Source organism: Leuciscus leuciscus (assembly GCF_965113295.1).
Source record: "Leuciscus leuciscus genome assembly, chromosome: 25".
NCBI classification, from domain to species: domain Eukaryota; kingdom Metazoa; phylum Chordata; class Actinopteri; order Cypriniformes; family Leuciscidae; genus Leuciscus; species Leuciscus leuciscus.
Window position 1 is genome coordinate 26,000,930 of NC_138724.1, and position 20,796 is coordinate 26,021,725.

General features: G+C 38.2%; 1 protein-coding gene across 2 annotated transcripts in view; it reads right to left on the minus strand.

Annotated features, from left to right (window-relative positions):
* plxnb2b (plexin b2b) overlaps window positions 1-20,796 on the minus strand; it is a 172,321-nt gene that overhangs the window by 90,616 nt on the left and 60,909 nt on the right. For both annotated transcript variants that reach the window (XM_082159082.1, XM_082159081.1), the window contains exon 2: window positions 984-1,141. The gene's annotated coding sequence lies outside the window, so the exon portion shown is untranslated. The remainder of the gene's footprint in view (window positions 1-983; window positions 1,142-20,796) is intronic.

The window sequence follows — 20,796 nt, forward strand, 5'->3', positions numbered from 1 at the left end:
GATGCGGAGCCTAACCTGAGTCAGCCCTGATTTGTACAAATAAAACACAAACCCAGCACATGCAAGCTTATCAGATATTAAAAAAAACAAATGATATGAGCAAGAGCGCCTGCAACGATTTCTCATTTCCTCTCCGACCCCAGGAGTTCATCCTGTGACCCTCGCCGAGGTTGTCGAGCGACACACGCGATCAATAAACTGAATCCCTGCGGACATCTGTTTGGACAGGTGCGCTGATGAAGAGGGGAGCGTCGATGGGCATCTCCGATACAACACCACGGGGCACGAGCCAGATGGTGACGGGCGCTTCCGAATAAACCAATAAGCCACCTGAGGCTGTGTGTAACTGATTTTACCATGCAAAGATTTAAATCTGCATGAAACCAAAGTTGCAATCGTCTTTTCTTCCCTTTTGTGAGTGAAACGGCTTCTCGAATGAGAAAAAATTGTAGGGCGGGACTTGATTTTGTTCATGAGGAATTGATTGGATGGTTGTGGTTTGCTATTGGTCAATCTCATGTGAGTGACAGTTTGCCCCGCCCTCATGACAGTAAAAACATCATCAGAGAAGAGATATTTTAAGAGTTATTTTAATTAAAGATTATGAAGGCAGGACAACCTGTCACTCACATGACATCACAGCAATAGCATCCCACAACGATCCAACAATGCCCCGCCCACATGTTTTCTTGCACGAGAAGCCGTTTCACTGGGATATACGTCACAATGGGAAAGAATAGTCTATTACAACCTCCTTTTCATTCAGACTTTGAAAATTAATGGTGTTTAAAATAATGTAGAATAAATAATGTAGAATAAATAATGCAACATTCTATAAAAATGTTGCCTTTCATGGTGACTTTAACTATGTGATGCACAACCATGACTGGTTAACTGCATTTATAAGGATAAAAAGACACAATATTGGATAAAAAATTTAATTAAGAACAGTAAATCGCAATACTAATTCTTGGAAACAGTACCTGCAAGCTGATTGCTGTGTTGTAAAGGGTTGAAAGAGTTGGACCATTAATATAGAGCCCAGGTGGAGATGTGACGTGGTGAATTTGAGTCCAGCATGTGTTGTCTTCTGTTCCCGTTCTCTTGTCTTGCTATTGTTTGGTCAGCTATCCCAAGATATCTGTTGTTCAAAAAGACAAAAATAAAATAAAAAAGTCAAATATATTAGAGCTATAAGCTACACACAAGTCATCAATACCAACCATTTTATTCAAATATTCCTCACACAAGATTTTAGTGTTTCATAAAAACAAAAACTATATTTTTTTTTTATTCAATTTGATAGTAAAGGTGCATAAAATCAGGTTCTTTTCAGTGAATCTAAGGCCCTGTTTACATGAACGCACCCGGAGACGACAGAAAAACACACAGAGCATCAGCTTAGATCAGGAATGGAGAGAGAACATTGTGCTTGGTACATTTTCATCTTCAAACCAAACTTGGGTCTTCAGCAAACAAAAGTTTAAATCCCGTCTGGCTAGCGCTCTTCCCATAGTGTTTATGCCTTAAGTCAGTAGACGGAGAGTAGACGTCTTTTTTGTGACTGTTCAAACACATTCGAGCCCCATGAGCGTTTACACTACGAAAGCAATCCGTTTTTTTTTACTACCTCTGAAAGTGGCTGAAAGTGGACAAGCTCGAAACGTTTTAGACCCCGGTTACACCTGTATTTAGCGTCGTCCCCTTGTGATCCGATCGACCAAAACCAAAATCTTAATACCAGGTGTAAACAGGGCCAAAAGCATACAGTGTGAACAGTATAGTCAATACAAACAAATACATCTTATGAACCAGTTCTTTTAAATGACTCAGAATCTTACAAACACAGTCATAGTGAATCAAACACAAACTGCAACCAGCACAGACTAGACGATTCCCAAACAAATGACTCTTATGAGCCAGATCTTTATAGTGAATCAAAATTATACAGTGTCTATCCAAAACAATTGGATTCCCACTTGCAGCCCATGTGGGAAACCAAACGCTCATTACCATATCTCAACTTCAGCTTCCTCAACTCTATTATACAGAGTAACAATGGCGTCGGTTTTACCACAGTGTGAGTCCTCATCCTTTGGAAGTGCAGAAAAGTGAATTTGCAGCGCTGAAAATAGCGGCATGTCGACAACACGAATCAAACCCTTCCAGTCTCAGATACAACTACAGAGTTTGTGTGCGGGGCAAAGTACATGTAATTCGTGGGCAGCCAATGAAGACCATAGGCTGCCATTATGCAAATTTGTTACAAACCTACATATATTCATGCAGGAAGTAAGACTGGAATTACTGACGACTCGTTTCAGGCAGTTCAGTATCGGTTCTTCCTTTTCAGGAGACAATAACTCCATTTATCTGCACTTTTGCAGACCTTTCTCATTCACAAAGAGCCATATAACACACTACATGAAAGCAAATATCCGAAAAAGCATAGCTACTAAGGGCAATTAACTATAATAACCCTGCTGTATATATAAACTACCAGTAGACCAGAGTCAGAGCGAAACGCTCCATCCGAGGCACTTTCACAGCCCTCACAGCAGGAACAGGAAGTTGGTGCGCATTGGATCTGGTGACGGGCCAAGCTCGAAACACCAGCGGCGTGAGGAAAGCGCTCCCATGGCAACAAGACAAGATTGGTTTGCTTAGCCTCAGTCCGGTCCGCTCATGCCTTAATGTAAAGAGACAACATGCTGGAATTAATCAGAGTGTCAGAGAGGAGGGAAAAGTCAGGAGAATTTCATTTGAAGACAAAAGAAATGAAAGCCATTACTTTCCCCCCTACGCCTTCAACACAAATATACTCTCATCTCCGGGGCTCAGAGGACACGACTCGTGAACGCTCTCCGTCTGGACTTACACCAGACGGCAACAAGCAGACAATTCTCACCGAGGAGACAGCGAGAGATGGAGAGAATGCGGGTGACAGCGAGAGAATGACAGAAGACTAAAGGTGTCTTCTCAATAGATGTTTCCCTTCAGTTCTGCCGTAAAGACGCACGTCAGGCTGCATCAAAATCCTTCAAACTTTAAAACGATCAAGTTTTCATATGACAAAACAGCAACTGCCACTTGAATAAGCTCTCTGAAGGTCATGAGTAAATCTTACTCTTCTTTTACACAACCAGGATCTTAATCAAATCTCAAACTTCCAGGTTAAACCTCACAAACAGACACAATTCACACTCATTCTTTTGAGTACTTGGTAAATATATTTCAAGCCTGGCCTATAATATCATATATAGCGTATTGATGTATTTACAGTATATTGACTATGATGCTAACACGGCAGCAAAGACATTAAAATAACCAGTATTGATGTATATAGACTTTTACTTTTTAATTTGAATACATCCATTTTAATGTGGGAGGCACAATGAGACATTTAGCATTTAGTTAAAGTTGATTTAATATTGCGTTTTTGTTGAATCATTGAGGGACCCCTGCGGTACCGCTGCGGACCCCCTGTTGAAAACCCCTGCTGTACACCAATATTACTACATACTACCAAATCATAATGCATTTTGATACCTCAGAACCCAACGTATTGTTTGCATGGGGGAATTAGCATCTAGCTACATTCATTACATTTCATGCATACCACCGAAAAAGTCTAACCTAAACAAATGAATCTTCTTGTTAAGAACCAATTTTTGTTAGTGATAATCTCTCTTGAACAAAGTTTTGTTAATGAATCAAAACACACAGCACAAATAGTGCAGACAAAATGATTCCCAAACAAATGACTCTTTTGAACCAATATTTGTTTGTGTCAGTGAATCAAACACACAACACAAACAGGGCAGACCAAATGGTTCACGAACAAATGACTCTTTTGAACCAGTTCTTGTTAGTGAATCAAAAAAATAAAGCACAAACAGTGCCAACCAAATAATTCTCAAACAAATGACTCTTTTGAATCAATATTTCTTAGTGTCAGTGAATCAAACACAGCACGAAGGATTCACAAATGAATGACTCTGATTTACTGACACTAACAAATATTGGTTCAAAAGAGTCATTTGTTTGTGAATCATTTGGTCTGTACTGTTTTTGCTAAGTGTTTGATTCACTGACTCTAACTAATATTGATTCAAAAGAGTCATTTGTTTGGGAATTATTTGGTTGGCACCGTTTGTGCTTTATTTTTTTGATTCACTAACAAGAACTGTTTCAAAAGTGTCATTTGTTCATGAACCATTTGGTCTGTACTGTTTTTGCTAAGTGTTTGATTCACTGACTCTAACAAATATTGGTTCAAAAACACATCCAACACAAGCAGTATAGACCAAATAATTACCAATCTTATGGACCAGCTCTTCTTAGTGAACATACAGCACAAGCAGTGTATTTCAATTCTCAAACAAATGACTTAAGAGACATTTCTTTTTAGTAAATCAAACACATAAATCTTGCAACTCCCTGTTTTGTAATATAATATGAATTGGGATGGAGCTGCAGTTGTGCAACCTAGTTGGAGAAGCGTGATAGTGTCTATGAAAGTAAAACCAGTCAGCAAGACAAACGTTTCGCTCAATCGATGTTCCTGCTCGGTTTGCTCTGAAATTGCCCACATAAAGATAGTTTCGGTCTCAGAAGGAAATACAAGACATATAATTCCAGATTCTGGATAGATACTTCCTTGTTTGTTTGGTTTTACCTGAGGAAACGCTGGCCAGAGATGATGAGGTGATGGGTTCAGACACCAGAGGTTTGTGCGTGAGCAGAGAAACATGGTGCTAAAACAGAAAGTCTCTGCTTTACCAGATCAAAATCTCTCTATGCTGAGAAAACTCACGAAACCTTCACCACAACAGAAAACCACAGTCTGGAAACACTTCTTGATTTGATTTGATTTGATTTTTTTTAATTATATCAAGAAGCCTTAAAACATAAAAACAAACAAACAAAAGGCATCAGCTACAATTGAGGATAAAAACACAATAAAGTCCAGGACTTATTTCCATTGTGGTCCTCAACACATACTTACTTCTTCTTCACACACTAATTCTTAATACTGTCTAAATGTAACTTAAAAAAAAAAAAAGGCAGGTGAATTTACTATCCATATTAAATATTAATCAAATATATTTTATAATAATAATAATAATAATCAAATATTATATTATGTATTTTTATTTTTTTTTATTTTGAATTTATGCAACAACAAAAAAAAAACATCCGACAAGAAAATGAAATCAAGTAGACAAATCAAAATAATTAGAATAACACAATAAAAATAAAATAAAAAGTTAAAAAATAATAATAATTAACAATAGTTACAGCCAAATACTTTTTTTTAAACCATTGTCATTGTCCATTGCATATTCGAAAAGGAGTGGGAAGAAGACCTTTATATTTAAAATATATTTAACATTTCTATATTTACTACGGACTGTAAATTTTCTCAGTTCAGCTTATCTTGATGGGTGTTAATAGCAAGTATATTGGAAATATAGCAAAAAACTGTTTTCATTTAAAAATAAATAAAATGTATTTTCATTTAATACACTATTTATTTATAAAATAAAATAAATATGAATAAATATTAGGAATATATATATATATATATATATATATATATATATATTTTTTTTTAAATAAAATAAATAAATATATATAAATATATATATCAATAAATATGAGTAAATATAAAATATAATTTATATTAATTAATATAATTAATTTAAAGATTTTTTTTATATTCATTCCTTATATTTTTATTTATAAATAAAATAAATTAATAAATAAATAAGTAACATTTAGCTGTTAATGTAACTAAGAAAAATATGAAGAATAAATATAAAATAAAATAATAATTTTTTATATGCATTTATATTCTTGTTTGCTTAATGTGACTTCTGGAGAAAAATGCATCCTGGAAACGCTTATGATGTACTTTTTTTTTTTTACCAATAAGTATAAAAAATTACATTTACTAGTAGTTAAACTGCAAATATTATGTCACAGTTTATAATTAAGTCACCAGCCAAGTGGCAAGTAACTATTTAATCACCAGGATTACATCATCATAGTTTTTAAAATGTAATAATGTGATGAACTTTCCTCTTTCAGAATTGACCGTCTTGATCTGGAATAAGGGGAAAACATTAATAAGGTTCACAGACTTATTGAAAGGTTCTCAAATGACGTTACAGTGCAAAGATCTTCAATCGTCTTTAACCAGCAACCGCCTAATTGAACGTCAGATCTGAATGTGCCACATTGTGTATATTTATGGAATAAAATGTTCAGCCGTATGTCAGGACAGAAATCCAGCAGATGGTTCATGTTCTTTCACAGTTATAAAAGCAGCAGAAGAACTCACTCGCTGCTTTGAAGGTCTGTGTGGGAATGTGCGTGTGCAGAGAAAGAAATCCCAAGAGGAATGTTCAGCGAGCGTTTGTGTTTCATTCCAGCCCGTCGGTCAGGATATCTCCCTCACGAAACGCACCCGAGGAGATTCGTGAAGTTCCCCAGATGCGGGCCTGGAGGAGGTCTCTCTCACTCCACGGTCGAGCTGAGAGAGTTAAATGTTTTCTGGAGTCCAGAGGCAGTCTGAACACTACAGCAGCTCCAGTGCCAACACACGTCTGGCTAGAAGTGAACACACTCGCTCTGAGGCTCCGTCAGCGGAGGGTCTCGCGGAGGACAGGGGTTCACTGAGAGTGCAGAGGACACACTGCACTTATTAACACTGTTTGATACGGCTCATAAGAGTTAGTGATCACTAAATATACTCCGCTGGCGTGTGATTCCTGTAGTACATTACTTCAGGGACAATCACTGACATACAAACATTATTATTAATTATTATTATAATAATAATAATAATAATAATAATTATTATTATTATTATTATTTTCATTAAAATTATTAATAACATCATAGTTATTTTGCACATTTTGTATATTTTATGGATAGTTATTTATTATTTGTTTTTTTTGTTTATTTTATTTGTATAATTAGTTTATTTTATTTTGTTTCCATTAACAGTATTTAACAGATTTATATATATATAATAATAACAAACAACAATAACAATAATATCATTATTATTATTAATATTAATAATAATAATAATAGTAACTATATAAAAATAAATAAATATATATACATGCATACAAATATATACATACACACACACACACACATATATATATTTTTTAATAGTTACTATTATTATTATATTATATTTTATTATTAATAATAATATATATATTATTAGTTTACTTTTGGATATTTATCAATATTTATTTGTTTACTTATTTTGTTACATTAACCATTATTTAACAGACACGTACATACATATTTTATTTTTTATAATAATAATAATAATAATTATTATTATTATTATAGTAGTAATTATTAAAATAACTGTTTTATTATTATTTACTTTTAGATACTTATAATTGTTTGTTTTATTTATTTTCTTACATTACCTTTATTTAACAGATAAATACAAATACATATATTATTGTTGTATTGTAATTGTTATTATGGTAGTAACTATTAAAATAAATAAAACTGTATTATTAGTTTAATTTTGGATATTTATTATGTATTTGGTTCCTATTACTATTATTTAAGACCTATATTCACCTATAAACATATAAACATATATTACAGTTATAATAATATCAATAGTTATTATTGTTATCATCATCATTATTATTATTTACTATTAGGCCTACTTGACGAGAGAGACATAGTTTTAGAACCAATCTAGTTTTAGACTTCAGAACCAATCATTACCATACAAAAGGCTAAATAAATCAAATAAATTCCCTTTTGTGAAGGGAAACTACAAGAGAAATGTGCCAAATTTAGTTGCATATTAATTAAAATGCATAATTATGTGCATATAATTCAGCCACATGAGTGAAAAGTATGTTAGTGCTGAATCTGATCCATATTTAAAGGGCGCAGACTGAACGCATGAGCTCTTCCTGACCTTGCTGGCGACCCCTGGAGATGAGCGACGGGCACCAGCGCTCTGCCAAACGGGCGTGGCCTTCGTTACCCAGAATCCCTTTCGCCCCGAAAACAGACCATAGAGGGCAGAGCGAGAGAGATGCAACAGATGCCCACTTCACCAACATCCACGCTCCTGAACGCAGATGGACAAATAAACAAGCTGAACGCTGGGGCTGTAAGAGCGGGCAGAGAGAAATCAGCGCTTGCTGGCACTCCACAGATCAGACAGCTGGCACTGATACCCTCCACAACCCCGAAAACACACCGCCCCCTTCTCAAGAGACCACAGCCGAGAGAGAGAGAGAGAGAGAGCGAGAGAGAGAGAGAGAGAGAGAGAGAAAGAGAGGAAGTAGATAACATTTCTGTGTCTCTCAGCTCCAAGTCTAATTAACACTCAAGCACACACAAGTCGGGCTAAAAGTGTGTGTAGGAGGTGACTGTCGGATGAGTGCAGCCTCGTCTGGAGGTGAGAGAGTCTGGCGAGTGATAAAGATGGATGAGAGGACGGGCAGAGCCAAGAGAACGCGGAGTCGGCCAATCGGGTCGCAGGCGCACATGGCCATTTCTATTTCTCACACGCGCTCATTTACTGTTGCACTTTCTGTTGACATATCAAATATTTGTCTTCCCATTCCGTTTATCCGCCCTGCTAATTATTAACGAACTGCAGGTTGCCCTAATTGCTTCATCACTTAAAGAAAATCATCTCTGCATTAATGAGTCTCGTCGCTTTGGCAAATTTATCGCGAAATATGAGCTAGATACTGCTTGAACATGCAGTGCAAAACAGTTTGTGAAATATTAACATGCCCTTTTAATAACTATCAACATTGGCTCACCTAAAATTCTAGAATATGTACACACATGAAAATATGTAAATATAATAGAGGTTTCTGGGAAATTATATGAAATATGAACAATATAGAGCTTCAACACGCAGCATTAATCAGTTTTTAAACAAACACTTCCAACTATCTGACTCAACTAAAGATTGAAAATATGTAATACAAGAAAATATGTAAATATAAAAGACTTATGGATAGATTTTATGAGAAACAAACTAGCTAGAGCTTTAAAAGGGCAGGTTTAATTTTTTTATTTCTAAAATATTAACAATGACTTTCAACTTTTAGAAGTGATAACTTATGTTTATCTTAAGTTCACTTAAGATAACTTAAGTTCAATAGTCTTTTGGAAAACTTGTGTAATATGAGCTAGCTAGTGTTATTCCATTTATAAAATATTAGCAAACCAAAATGTGACAAAAAAAAATAAATATATATATATATATTAAAATATATAAATAAAATCAAACTGATTTTTTTATTTTTTTTTATTATTATTCAATATCTAAAGTGAGTCAATTCAATTTTTACTAGTAGGGAAAAAGTATAAAAATACATTAAATAAATCTAAATGTATTTTTGGCAAAATTATATGAAAAACAAACTAGCTAGAGCTTTAATAGGCCGTTTTAGTCATTTCTAAAATATTAACAACTCAACTCAACTCAACTAATGTTTAAAAATATGTAAAAACATAAAAATATATGTAAATTCAATAGTCTTTTGGAAAAATATGAGCTAGCTAGAGTGTTATTCCCCACATAATTTTTTTTCAAACCAATCCAACTATAAAATGTGACAATGCAAAATATGACAATATAAAAATCTAACAGATTTTTTTTTAAGTTTGAAATATTATAAAACATTTTAACTCTTCCAACTGTGAAGGGAGTCAAATCTCTTTTAAAATATGTGAAAAATGTACAATCAACCGGTTTGAGCCAAAATGATCATAAAAGCAGCGTAAGTTGGTCTCTAAAACATTAACAAAGCTTAAAAAAAATTGACAACTGATTAGAAGTTTAAAAACATGTAAATATGAGAAAATATAAAAACCTAATTGAGTTTTCTATACACACACACACACACACACACACACACACACACACACACACACACACACACACACACACACACATATAAAGCATTTACATCAAAGGTTTTTTAAGATCATGAAAAAGCAAATGAGTCAAATGCGTCCACACATGCCATGTGCACTTAAGGACATTCTGGTCTGGGCATGACGGGACGCACAAATCATCCAGATCCCAACATGCCGTGCGATGAGATCACCGGCTTCTGTCATTTCTTTCAAAGCTCTTTTTTTTCCTGGAGGTTTTACATAATGTTGGTGTCTGCAGTGTGTTCCGCCGCCTCTATCATTTAGACCCAGGCTGCCTGGAGATCGACCACATCACCATTAGACTGTGAGCCAATTAATTTCATCTCTTCTCCAACATTCAGATATGAAAGCGCTGCCATCAGGAGAAGGGAGCCACGATTTTTACATCTCGCCATTCCAGCGTCTGCCCCCCAAAAAATGCAATTACACGGCTGCGAGCGTGCAAGGGAGAGAGAGAGAGAGAGAGAGAGAGAGAGAGAGAGAGAGAGAGAGAGAGAGAGAGAGAGAGAGAGAGAGAGAGAGAGAGAGAGAGATAGATAGAGAGATAGATAGAGAGCCAATGGCAGCCTGGTTTCTGCTCTGTTGGCTAAGTTGTTTTCAGGCTCTCTCCATCATCCGAGAGGAATAGCCCGGCTCTTCTGCAACTTCAAAGCAATGGACAACATCTCTCCATTTCTGCAGCTGATTGCTGAACATCCAAACACACACACACGCTGCTCTGCAACTTGTATTTTTGGAGCACATATTCTCATAAAAAAGGCCACATCCTTCATTTTCATTTTATTTTCTTCCCCTCCAGTCAACTTCTGTTATTCAAAGTTTCTTGGACCAAAAGCAGTCATGATCGAGTTAATTTAGTGGTGTTTGGCAAGTTAAGCATCACTATTACAATTCCTCATAGGGTTAAAATCTACGTGTATTAATCTTTGCCATGTTTCTCATAAACGCTATCTCGAATCGCATCGCTTGTTGATGAGAAGTGCTTTTACTTTTTTAAAACAGACTTAGTGGTCCATATTGACATGATAGCCATATGAGTTTATAGTGAACTCACAGTCGTATTCAAGAAACCAGTGTGAGATGATTTGAACTTTGTTTCATGTGTGTTATCCTGCTGGAAGTAGCCATCAGAAGATGAAAACACTGTGGTCGTAAAGGGATGGACATGGCCAGAAACAATACTCAGGTTGGCTGTGGTGTTTAAATGATTCTCGATTGACACTAAAGGCCTAAAGTGTGCCAAGATAATACCATTACAGCGCCAGCAGCCTGAACCGCTGATACAAGGCTGGATGGATCATTGCTCTCATGTTGTTCACGCCAAATTCTGACACGACCATCTGAATGTCTCAGCAGACCAGGCAATGTTTCTCCAATCTTCTATTGTCCAGTTTTGTTGAGCCGGTGTGAATTGTAGCCTAAGTTTGCTGTTCTCAGCTGACAGGAGAGTCGCCGGTGTGTGTCTTCTGCTTCAGGGTTGGACGTGTTGAGCGTTCAGAGATGCTCTTCTGTGTTCAGAGACGCTCTTCTGTGTTCAGAGATGCTCTTCTGTGTTCAGAGACGCTCTTCTGTGTTCAGAGATGCTCTTCTGTGTTCAGAGATGCTCTTCTGTGTTCAGAGATGCTCTTCTGTGTTCAGAGACGCTCTTCTGTGTTCAGAGACGCTCTTGACGCTCTTCTGTGTTCAGAGATGCTCTTCTGTGTTCAGAGATGCTCTTCTGTGTTCAGAGATGCTCTTCTGTGTTCAGAGATGCTCTTCTGTGTTCAGAGACGCTCTTCTGCTTCAATGTCCGAGGTGTTGTGTGTTCAGAGATCCTCTTCTGTGTTCAGAGATGCTCTTCTGTGTTCAGAGACGCTCTTCTGTGTTCAGAGATGCTCTTCTGTGTTCAAAGACGCTCTTCTGTGTTCAGAGATGCTCTTCTGTGTTCAGAGACGCTCTTCTGCTTCAATGTTCGAGGTGTTGTGTGTTCAGAGATGCTCTTCTGTGTTGAGACACTCTTCTGTGTTCAGAGATGCTCTTCTGCTTCAATGTTCGAGGTGTTCAGAGATGCTCTTCAGTGTTCAGAGATGCTCTTCTGTTTCAGAGATGCTCTTCAGTGTTCAGAGATGCTCTTCTGTGTTCAGAGATGCTCTTCTGGTTCAGAGATGCTCTTCAGTGTTCAGAGATGCTCTTCTGTTTCAGAGATGCTCTTCTGTTTCAGAGATGCTCTTCTGTGTTCAGAGATGCTCTTCTGTGTTCAAAGACGCTCTTCTGTGTTCAAAGACGCTCTTCTGTGTTCAGAGATGCTCTTCTGCTTCAATGTTCGAGGTGTTCAGAGATGCTCTTCAGTGTTCAGAGATGCTCTTCTGTGTTCAGAGATGCTCTTCAGTGTTCAGAGATGCTCTTCTGTGTTCAGAGATGCTCTTCTGTGTTCAGAGATGCTCTTCTGCTTCAATGTTCGAGGTGTTGAGTGTTCAGAGATGCTCTTCTGTGTTCAGAGATGCTCTTCTGTGTTCAGAGATGTGTTCAGAGATGCTCTTCTGTGTTCAGAGATGCTCTTCTGTGTTCAGAGATGCTCTTCTGTGTTCAGAGATGCTCTTCTGCTTCAATGTTCGAGGTGTTGAGTGTTCAGAGATGCTCTTCTGTGTTCAGAGATGCTCTTCTGCTTCAATGTTCAAGGTGTTGAGTGTTCAGAGATGCTCTTCTGTGTTCAGAGATGCTCTTCTGTGTTCAAATACGCTCTTCTGTGTTCAGAGATGCTCTTCTGTGTTCAGAGACGCTCTTCTGCTTCAATGTTCGAGGTGTTGTGTGTTCAGAGATGCTCTTCTGTGTTCAGAGATGCTCTTCTGCCTCAATGTTCGAGGTGTTGTGTGTTCAGAGATGCTCTTCTGTGTTCAGAGATGCTCTTCTGTGTTCAGAGATGCTCTTCAGTGTTCAGAGATGCTCTTCAGTGTTCAGAGATGCTCTTCTGTGTTCAGAGATGCTCTTCTGTGTTCAGAGATGCTCTTTTGCTTCAATGTTCGAGGTGTTGAGTGTTCAGAGATGCTCTTCTGTGTTCAGAGATGCTCTTCAGTGTTCAGAGATGCTCTTCTGTGTTCAGAGATGCTCTTCTGTGTTCAGAGATGCTCTTTTGCTTCAATGTTCGAGGTGTTGAGTGTTCAGAGATGCTCTTCAGTGTTCAGAGATGCTCTTCAGTGTTCAGAGATGCTCTTCAGTGTTCAGAGATGCTCTTCTGCTTCAATGTTCGAGGTGTTGAGTGTTCAGAGATGCTCTTCTGCTTCAATGTTCGAGTTGTTGAGTGTTTAGAGATGCTCTTCTGTGTTCAGAGATGCTCTTCTGCTTCAATGTTCGAGATGTTGTGTTCTCAGAGATGCTCTTCTGTGTTCAGAGATGCTCTTTCCTTGAAAACAAGGCATTTTCACCCACAGACCTGACACTCACTGGATATTTTTCTCTTTTTCGGACCATTCCCTGTAAACCCTAGAGATGGTTGTGCGTGAAAATCCCAGAAGATCAGAAGTTTCTGAGATACTCAGACCAGTCCGTCTGCCACGTTCAAATCCCCGTTCTTCCTCATTCTGATGCTCAGTTTGTACTTCAGCAGATCGTCTTGACCATGCATGCCTAAATGCATTGAGTTGCTGCCATGTGATTGGCTGATCTTTGCGTTAATGAGCAGTTGAACTGGTGTACTAATAAAGTGTCTGATACATCCAGGAGTGCACATAACTGGTGCGCATGTGTGGTAAAAATAAACGATGCGCAGCAGAAAACGTGGAGGGAAGCGATCAGTACTTTTGAGTACTAACGTTTTTGGCATTTTTGGGGGACAGGTACACGTTTACTTACTGGAGTAGGATTTTTCTCCATCTCTGGTAAGATAGTTATTAGGGGTAATCCGTACTTTTCTTTTGCGTTTACTTGCACTTTAACAGACACATACACACAAATTTATGTCAAAATACCCGTCTCGGCAAGTTTTCTCTCGGTTTTTTATTTTATATTTTTTTATATTTCATTAGTGAACAGTTGAGAAAGAAACCGGATGCGTATCAGTATTTTCGGTCTGTGCATTCAGTCTTTAAGTGACAGCAGCCTAATATTCCTGCTGTTGTCTGTGTCATTTAATGCTTGCAGGATAAGTGTGCAGCGTATAATGTGAGTACCACACAACATCTCCAGGTTCTCCCTTGAGAACCAGACCAAAAAAGTTATGTGCATCACTGGATATATCACTGATCCTTGATCTAAATAGATGCATACTGAATAGATGTATAAAATGTAAATAGGAGATGGTTTATGATGTCAAAAAAACTCTTATTTCAAGGCCCAAAAAAAAAACAAATTTCCATGACGCGTCCTTTTAAAGCAACACACAGGCTCATCTCTGCTTCATTTCTTCATCTAATCAGGACGCTTGACTGACTCTAATAGGTTTTAAGAGTGAATCTGACGGCACACCGCTCAGAGAAGACTGACCACTGCTGCCTCTTTCCATCCTAAGGAGCTTATCGAAAAAAAAACACATTAAAAATGCAAGTTCTAACACGTCTGACACGGGGGTCAGCGAGGCTGAGAGTCACGAGCGGTTATCAGGATGTGTGTGCCAGGGTGCCAGATTATGGAGATTTTTTTTATCCGCTGGCTGATAGAAACACAAACATCACCGCAGTCATCCTCAGGGACTAATCCGCTCTCAGGACAGCACAACAACTGACCAACAACCAGACACTATCAATCTGCTATTACTCAGCAGGACTAGGTCTCAGAGTTACAGAGTTCCTGATTCCATTCGGATTCAATTTGATTCCATTCCGATTCACTTCAATGCATTTCAGTTGCTTACATATCGTCACCTTCCTAAAATAATTTCCCAAGTCATTTTGATGATCAATTGCAAAGCAATTCTTTTAGGAAGGTGACAATATGAAAGAAATTCTCTCTCATTTAATGCTGTACATTATAAAGAAAACCTTGGAAATTACAAATATATGAATTAAATATTGTATTTATTTAATTATGAATATTATAAATATTTAAAAATATATAATTTTTCAACTCTCAAGAAAGAACTCTAAATGGGTCTATAGAATGATTTATTAAGGACACGCTCAAGAGTCATTGCTCACAAATTGACTGCATTTGTTTGTCTTTTAATTCGTTAAAAAGAATCAGTTTATAAGAGTAATTTGTTCGTGAATTAGAGTACACTGGCTGCATGGTATGTTTTTGATTTATTAAAAAGAAACGGTTAATTTGAGTCCTTTGTTCATTAATCAGACTACACTGGTTGTCTAGTGTTTTTTGACTCACTAAGAAGAATCTGTTCAAAGAGTCATTTGTTCATGAATTGGACTACACTCTGGTTGTATACCGCTGCAAAGGTATCTTCATGCATCTTCTTTTTACCCCTAAACGAAGAACGAAAAAGTACTTCGCTGTGAGTAGGCTATATCAGGACCTTATTACAATTACAGTGCTGTATGTAACTTTTTTACTCAACTAAAGCATAAAAATACCCTAATATGATTGCAGATATTTAGGAAACATGCTAAGTTCACATACTGGTTTCTCTGAAATACACTTCTACTGTCAGTTACTTATTATTTTACATGTTCCGTGTTGTCAGTCGGGTTTTGTTTTGGTCTGTGTGATCTCGCCCACTGCCAGTTCACCCAATAGTATTTCGACACCCTGGGATGCCAGTTGGCAGTTGGCAGGAAACACAGCGTATCGCAGCCTTGGAAATGAGCAAACAAACTGGGTCAGAGATTGCAGATTCTACCCAACCTAAAAAGCCTCTGTATCCATCTAAAAATCTCTATGAACGAGAGCATATTAAAATGCGGAAAAATCAACTCAGAGTAAGTCTCCTCGATTTTCGTTGTCAATTGCGCTTGCTCCTAGCCTGGAAATCCATACCTAAATCTGAAAGATTAATGGTCTGGCATCGACTAATGAAAATCGTCCGGCTCGAGGGGCGGCACCAAGCATGCATTTGAAAATCTCACTGCACGCAATTGGATAACACTACGACCAATCACAACAAGCCCCATTCCTTAGCTACCAGCGGAGCTAACTGGTAGATTAGACTCTTGCCGTATCCGGTCGGCAAAACAGCAAAAACGCCCTTCTAACAAAGGAACATTTCGAGCACCGTCTTCTGTTCCTCTTTTAGATAAAAAGCCAAGTCTAACTCGTTCATTATAGCAGCCGAAGCCGTTTCAAACAACTGGTGTTCATCCATAGCCATCTTGCAATGTTTACTAACGACTTCGACGTCACAGCGCTGTCGTCATCTGTTTAGCTCGCCTCTGGCCCGCCTATATCAGATAACCCGATGTGATTGGTGCAGCTCGGATACAAGGGCATATTTAATGAGCATCATTACTCAACGCCAGAGTAAACTCGCTGAGCAAAATCAACTTGTGCTCTCGCGAGAACTCTGGATTTCCAGCGTAGCTCGCTCCAATTGTGTGTCCTCAAACTGGCAACCCGCGTGAGCGTCGAGTCTGAGGAGGGGGCGGGGAAACAACGGTCTCTGATATTTGGGGGGGGTATCTTCATGAATATCTGATGCATTTTGCACACAAAAACGACAAAAGCAAAGTAGACTAGACAAGTCTACCTCACTCATTTCTGGCCTAAGCTGAAATTCATAAAAACCCGCAGACCTTGCATCTCCATGGACGGGTCAGGGAGAAGCTCCAGGGGAATCCTGTGAACAGGAGCGTGTGTCTCTGGGGTGCTTAAAGAGGACTGTGAGATAACAAATCCTTTCTTTTGGAGTCTGCAGCCAGAATCCTCAAAGTGAGATTCGCCTACGGTTCTCTGCTCACAAAAGAAAGGACAGACGCTCGCTAATAAAAGACTGAATTTAACAAACAGACGCAGGAGTTCACCTTCACAGCGCTGACACCAGAGGAGACAAAATACTTCAATCAACAGCTCTCTTCCAGTGACCTCCGCGAGCCGCGGTATTATTTCACACTGCCATATCCATTACAGACACGCAGGACGCTGTGAGAGAGAATGTATTTCCCTTTGAGAGCTGACGGATAGTGTTTTTACAGGGTTCATACGCAGAAGGCATTTTATGGATGAGGTCTGAGGCCAAAAGACCTTCGGAGGTGGTTTCCGCTGTGCGGCCCTCCGTTGGTCCGTAAAAGATCGCTTTCCACCCCGTCACTGCACTTCAAGTTCAATTCTGCCAACAGCCCTCTATAAAAACAGTTTTCTCTCGAGTAAGTCACATAATAAAAGTGAAAACATCACAACACCTACTGAATGAACTAATCTTAAAAATATGTCGACTAAAAAGAGTCCAAAACTTATTTTTGAAAGAAGTTTCCAATGGTCACCAAGGTTGGATTTATTTGATCAAAATACAATAAAAACATTAATATTATTACAATTTAAAATAACTATTTTCTATTTGAATAGAAATGTAATTTATTCCTGTGATCATGAATTTTCAGCATCATTACTCCAGTCTTCAGTGTCACATGATCCTTCAGAAATCATTCTAATATGATTTGCTGCTCAAGTAACATTTCTTATTATTATCAATGTTGAAAACAAGTTGCATTGCAAAATGTCTTAGCTTTTATTTTTTTGATAAATAGAAAATTTAAAAGAACAGTTGATTTGAATTAGAAATATTTTGTAACATTATCAATGTCTTTAAATTGAATAATAGTGACAGTAATGCGTCCTTGCTAAATAAAAGCATTGTTTTCTTAAAAAAAAGAAAGAAAGTTTTTACATTTGTTTTGTGAAATGTTTTGATTAAAAGTGAAAGTAATTGATATTTTATTATATAATGCATGTACATTTATACATTTTGCCGTAGGTGTCTAAATTTACTTTATTCCTGGTGTCACTCACACATATGAAATATTAAGTCAGGAAATAAAAGTTTACATATCACAACATCCATTGGCAACACTAAAACAAAACTAGCCCTAAAAACCTGTCTTCTGCTCAGGGAGAAAAACACGGAGGCTGCTTTGCTTCTAGTTGTCATTCATATCCGCACATTGAAATCTTTAGCGAAAATCAAATGAATTGAATAGCATCTAATAAACACCCCTTAAAAGAGTCACTTTGAGCTGTTTTCCACAGTGCGGCTCTGTGCTGTCCGTAAAATCCTTTTCAATCCTGTCACTGCATCTTAAGTGTGTTTCTGCCACAAGACCTCAAAATAAAAGTTTAAACATCATAACTATCAAACAAATTAAATAGCACCTCAAAGCCACCTCACATAAAAACTGATTTTCAGATGTTTGTTTTTTTTTCCCCTGTTACTGCATCTGTTTGCCTGTTTATTCATGCGAAAATCCATCACAAAACATCTTTAAAAACAGACATTTTACTTATAAATCACTCTACTTACATAGCATGACAGCTATCAGTGACACTAAAAGAAAAAGTAATAAAAAGTCTGCTCAGGGAGAGAGAAACAGAGGACTATTTGTCTAGCTGGCTTCTGGTTGTTATCTCCACATGCTGGAATCTTTAGTAAAATCTCATGAATTTAAGCATCATTATGTCATTTTTAGTGGTGCTTTCCACTGTGTGGCTCTCTGGTGGTCCGTGCGATCTTTTTCAACCCTGTTACTGTGTCCATTTACTGTCATTCAAGCATTAGCGTCACGTAGCCAGAGTGACGGCAGAAGGTCTAGACTCTACGGCAGCTTTCATTGGCCAAGGACCGCCCAAGAGGACGTTTGACTGACATGTGACGCAACCAATCACAGTTCGTTTTGTTCAGAGTCATGTTTACGGACGTGACAATATAAATCCGATTTCTCTACAATAACAGACCGGCGTGTAAAACTTGGATATATTTTAAAGAGTCTATGCCCTGAACTTTACATACTTCACATACTTTTGAAAATCCAGTGTTTAGTCGATCCCGATCAGCGCTCACTGTCAGAGTTGTAAACACGATGGGTTTCTTTTTCCATGAGGGGGTTTGGCATCACGGCGGCTTTGTTTCCAGGCGGAACGTTCAAGAACGCGACACGGACATCCTGTAGAATTCAACCAATCAGATGATGACTTTGAAACTCCTGGAGTGTTTCTAATTCTGTGTGCCATATGCAACGTTTAACCAACGGTCCGTGGGCGTGATGTCTCAGGATGAGACTATTCAAGCATTTACCACCATAAAAACTCATTTTATTAAGTAACTCTTTGCATATCAAGACAGCTATCAGCAGCACTTACAGAAAACTAATCGTAAAAAGCCATCATGTGCTTGAGGAGAAAGATTCTGGCTTCTAGTTGCCATTCACCTCAACACACTGCCAGCTTTATTATAATCAAATGAATACAATAGCATCTCATAAATACCCCACTTAAAAAGTCATTTTCTCCAGCTGCAACTTGTTTCGCTGTCCGTTGCGGTGAGGCGTGAACGAGCAACATGTTTAATTCAGATGCAAAGCAATTTGCAGGCATCTCGTTCCCTCGCACACACACTTTGCGAGGACACAAGCGTCTTAAAGTCTTCTGCCAATGGGATTTACACACACTAACCCACACACTTGAGATTTTTTAAGCAAGGATTCACACACACAGAGAGAGAAAAATCCCAAGCAGAGGACACACACCTCCCACTTATGACCTGGAGTTTCATTTACTGTACGCGAGAGTCATTTCTCCATATTTATCCCGATAAATCGTGTAGCATTTATTACCGTTACGCTCGGCAGCACTCTATTACAGCAAGGTCCATATTCAGCTCTGGCGGGAGATCGGTGCGGCGATAGAGAAAGTTATTACAAAGATTTCAGGCGTGGAGGTGGCCAACCCCTGGAGTGGACGGTTACGCCATCGGGAAAGAGCCCGGGGGATTAGAGAGAGCTGCGCAAACACAAGGTCGACGATCTGGGCAGAAGACAAATAAGAGGAACTCACAGCGAGAGGACAGCAACGCAAAAGCCATCATTCTTCACGATTAGCATTCGAGGCACACAGCGGTACACTAATGGTTCGAAAATATACTACCGCTGTCTTCGCTTTAAAAGGTCAGCGGTTGACCCCTACATGGAGAATATTGAGAGGAGGGAGGGTTAGCATTACCAGTGACATATTAACTTGACCACATCCTACATACTACATATAATAAGGGTGTTGCACCATTCAGAATTGAAATAAGAATGGCTTTTAAATCCCAATGTTAAATCTGTTCCTGAATTTGAACTGAGGTTGCAAACAGAATGCAGAGTTGCAATTTGAATGTCAGGAAGTAGAATTAAGTCAAGACAAACTTTGAATGTCGGCTTGACAGTTATTTTTAAAGCCTTGAAATGTGAAGGTTTAGGAGATTGACAGACAGATAAATAGATAGACAAGGATAGAATGAAGGATAGACAGAAAGACAGAAAGACAGACAGACAGAAAGATGAAAAGACAGACAGACAAACAGATGGATAGATAGACAGAAGGATAGAATGAAGTATTGACAGAAAGACGAAAAGACAGACAGGCAGAAAGACAGGCAGAAAGACAGACGGACAGAAAGACGGATGGACGGAAAGACAGACAGATAGAAAGATGGACGGAAAGACAGACAGACAGACAGACAGACAGACGGAAAGACAGACAGACAGACAGACAGACAGACAGATGGAAAGACAGACGGAAAGACAGACAGACGGAAAGACAGACAGAAAGACGGACGGAAAGACAGACAGACAGACAGATAGACGGAAAGACAGATGGAAAGACAGACAGATAGAAAGATGGACGGAAAGACAGTCAGATAGAAAGACGGAAAGACAGACAGATAGAAAGATGGACGGAAAGACAGACAGATAGAAAGACGGAAAGACAGACAGATAGAAA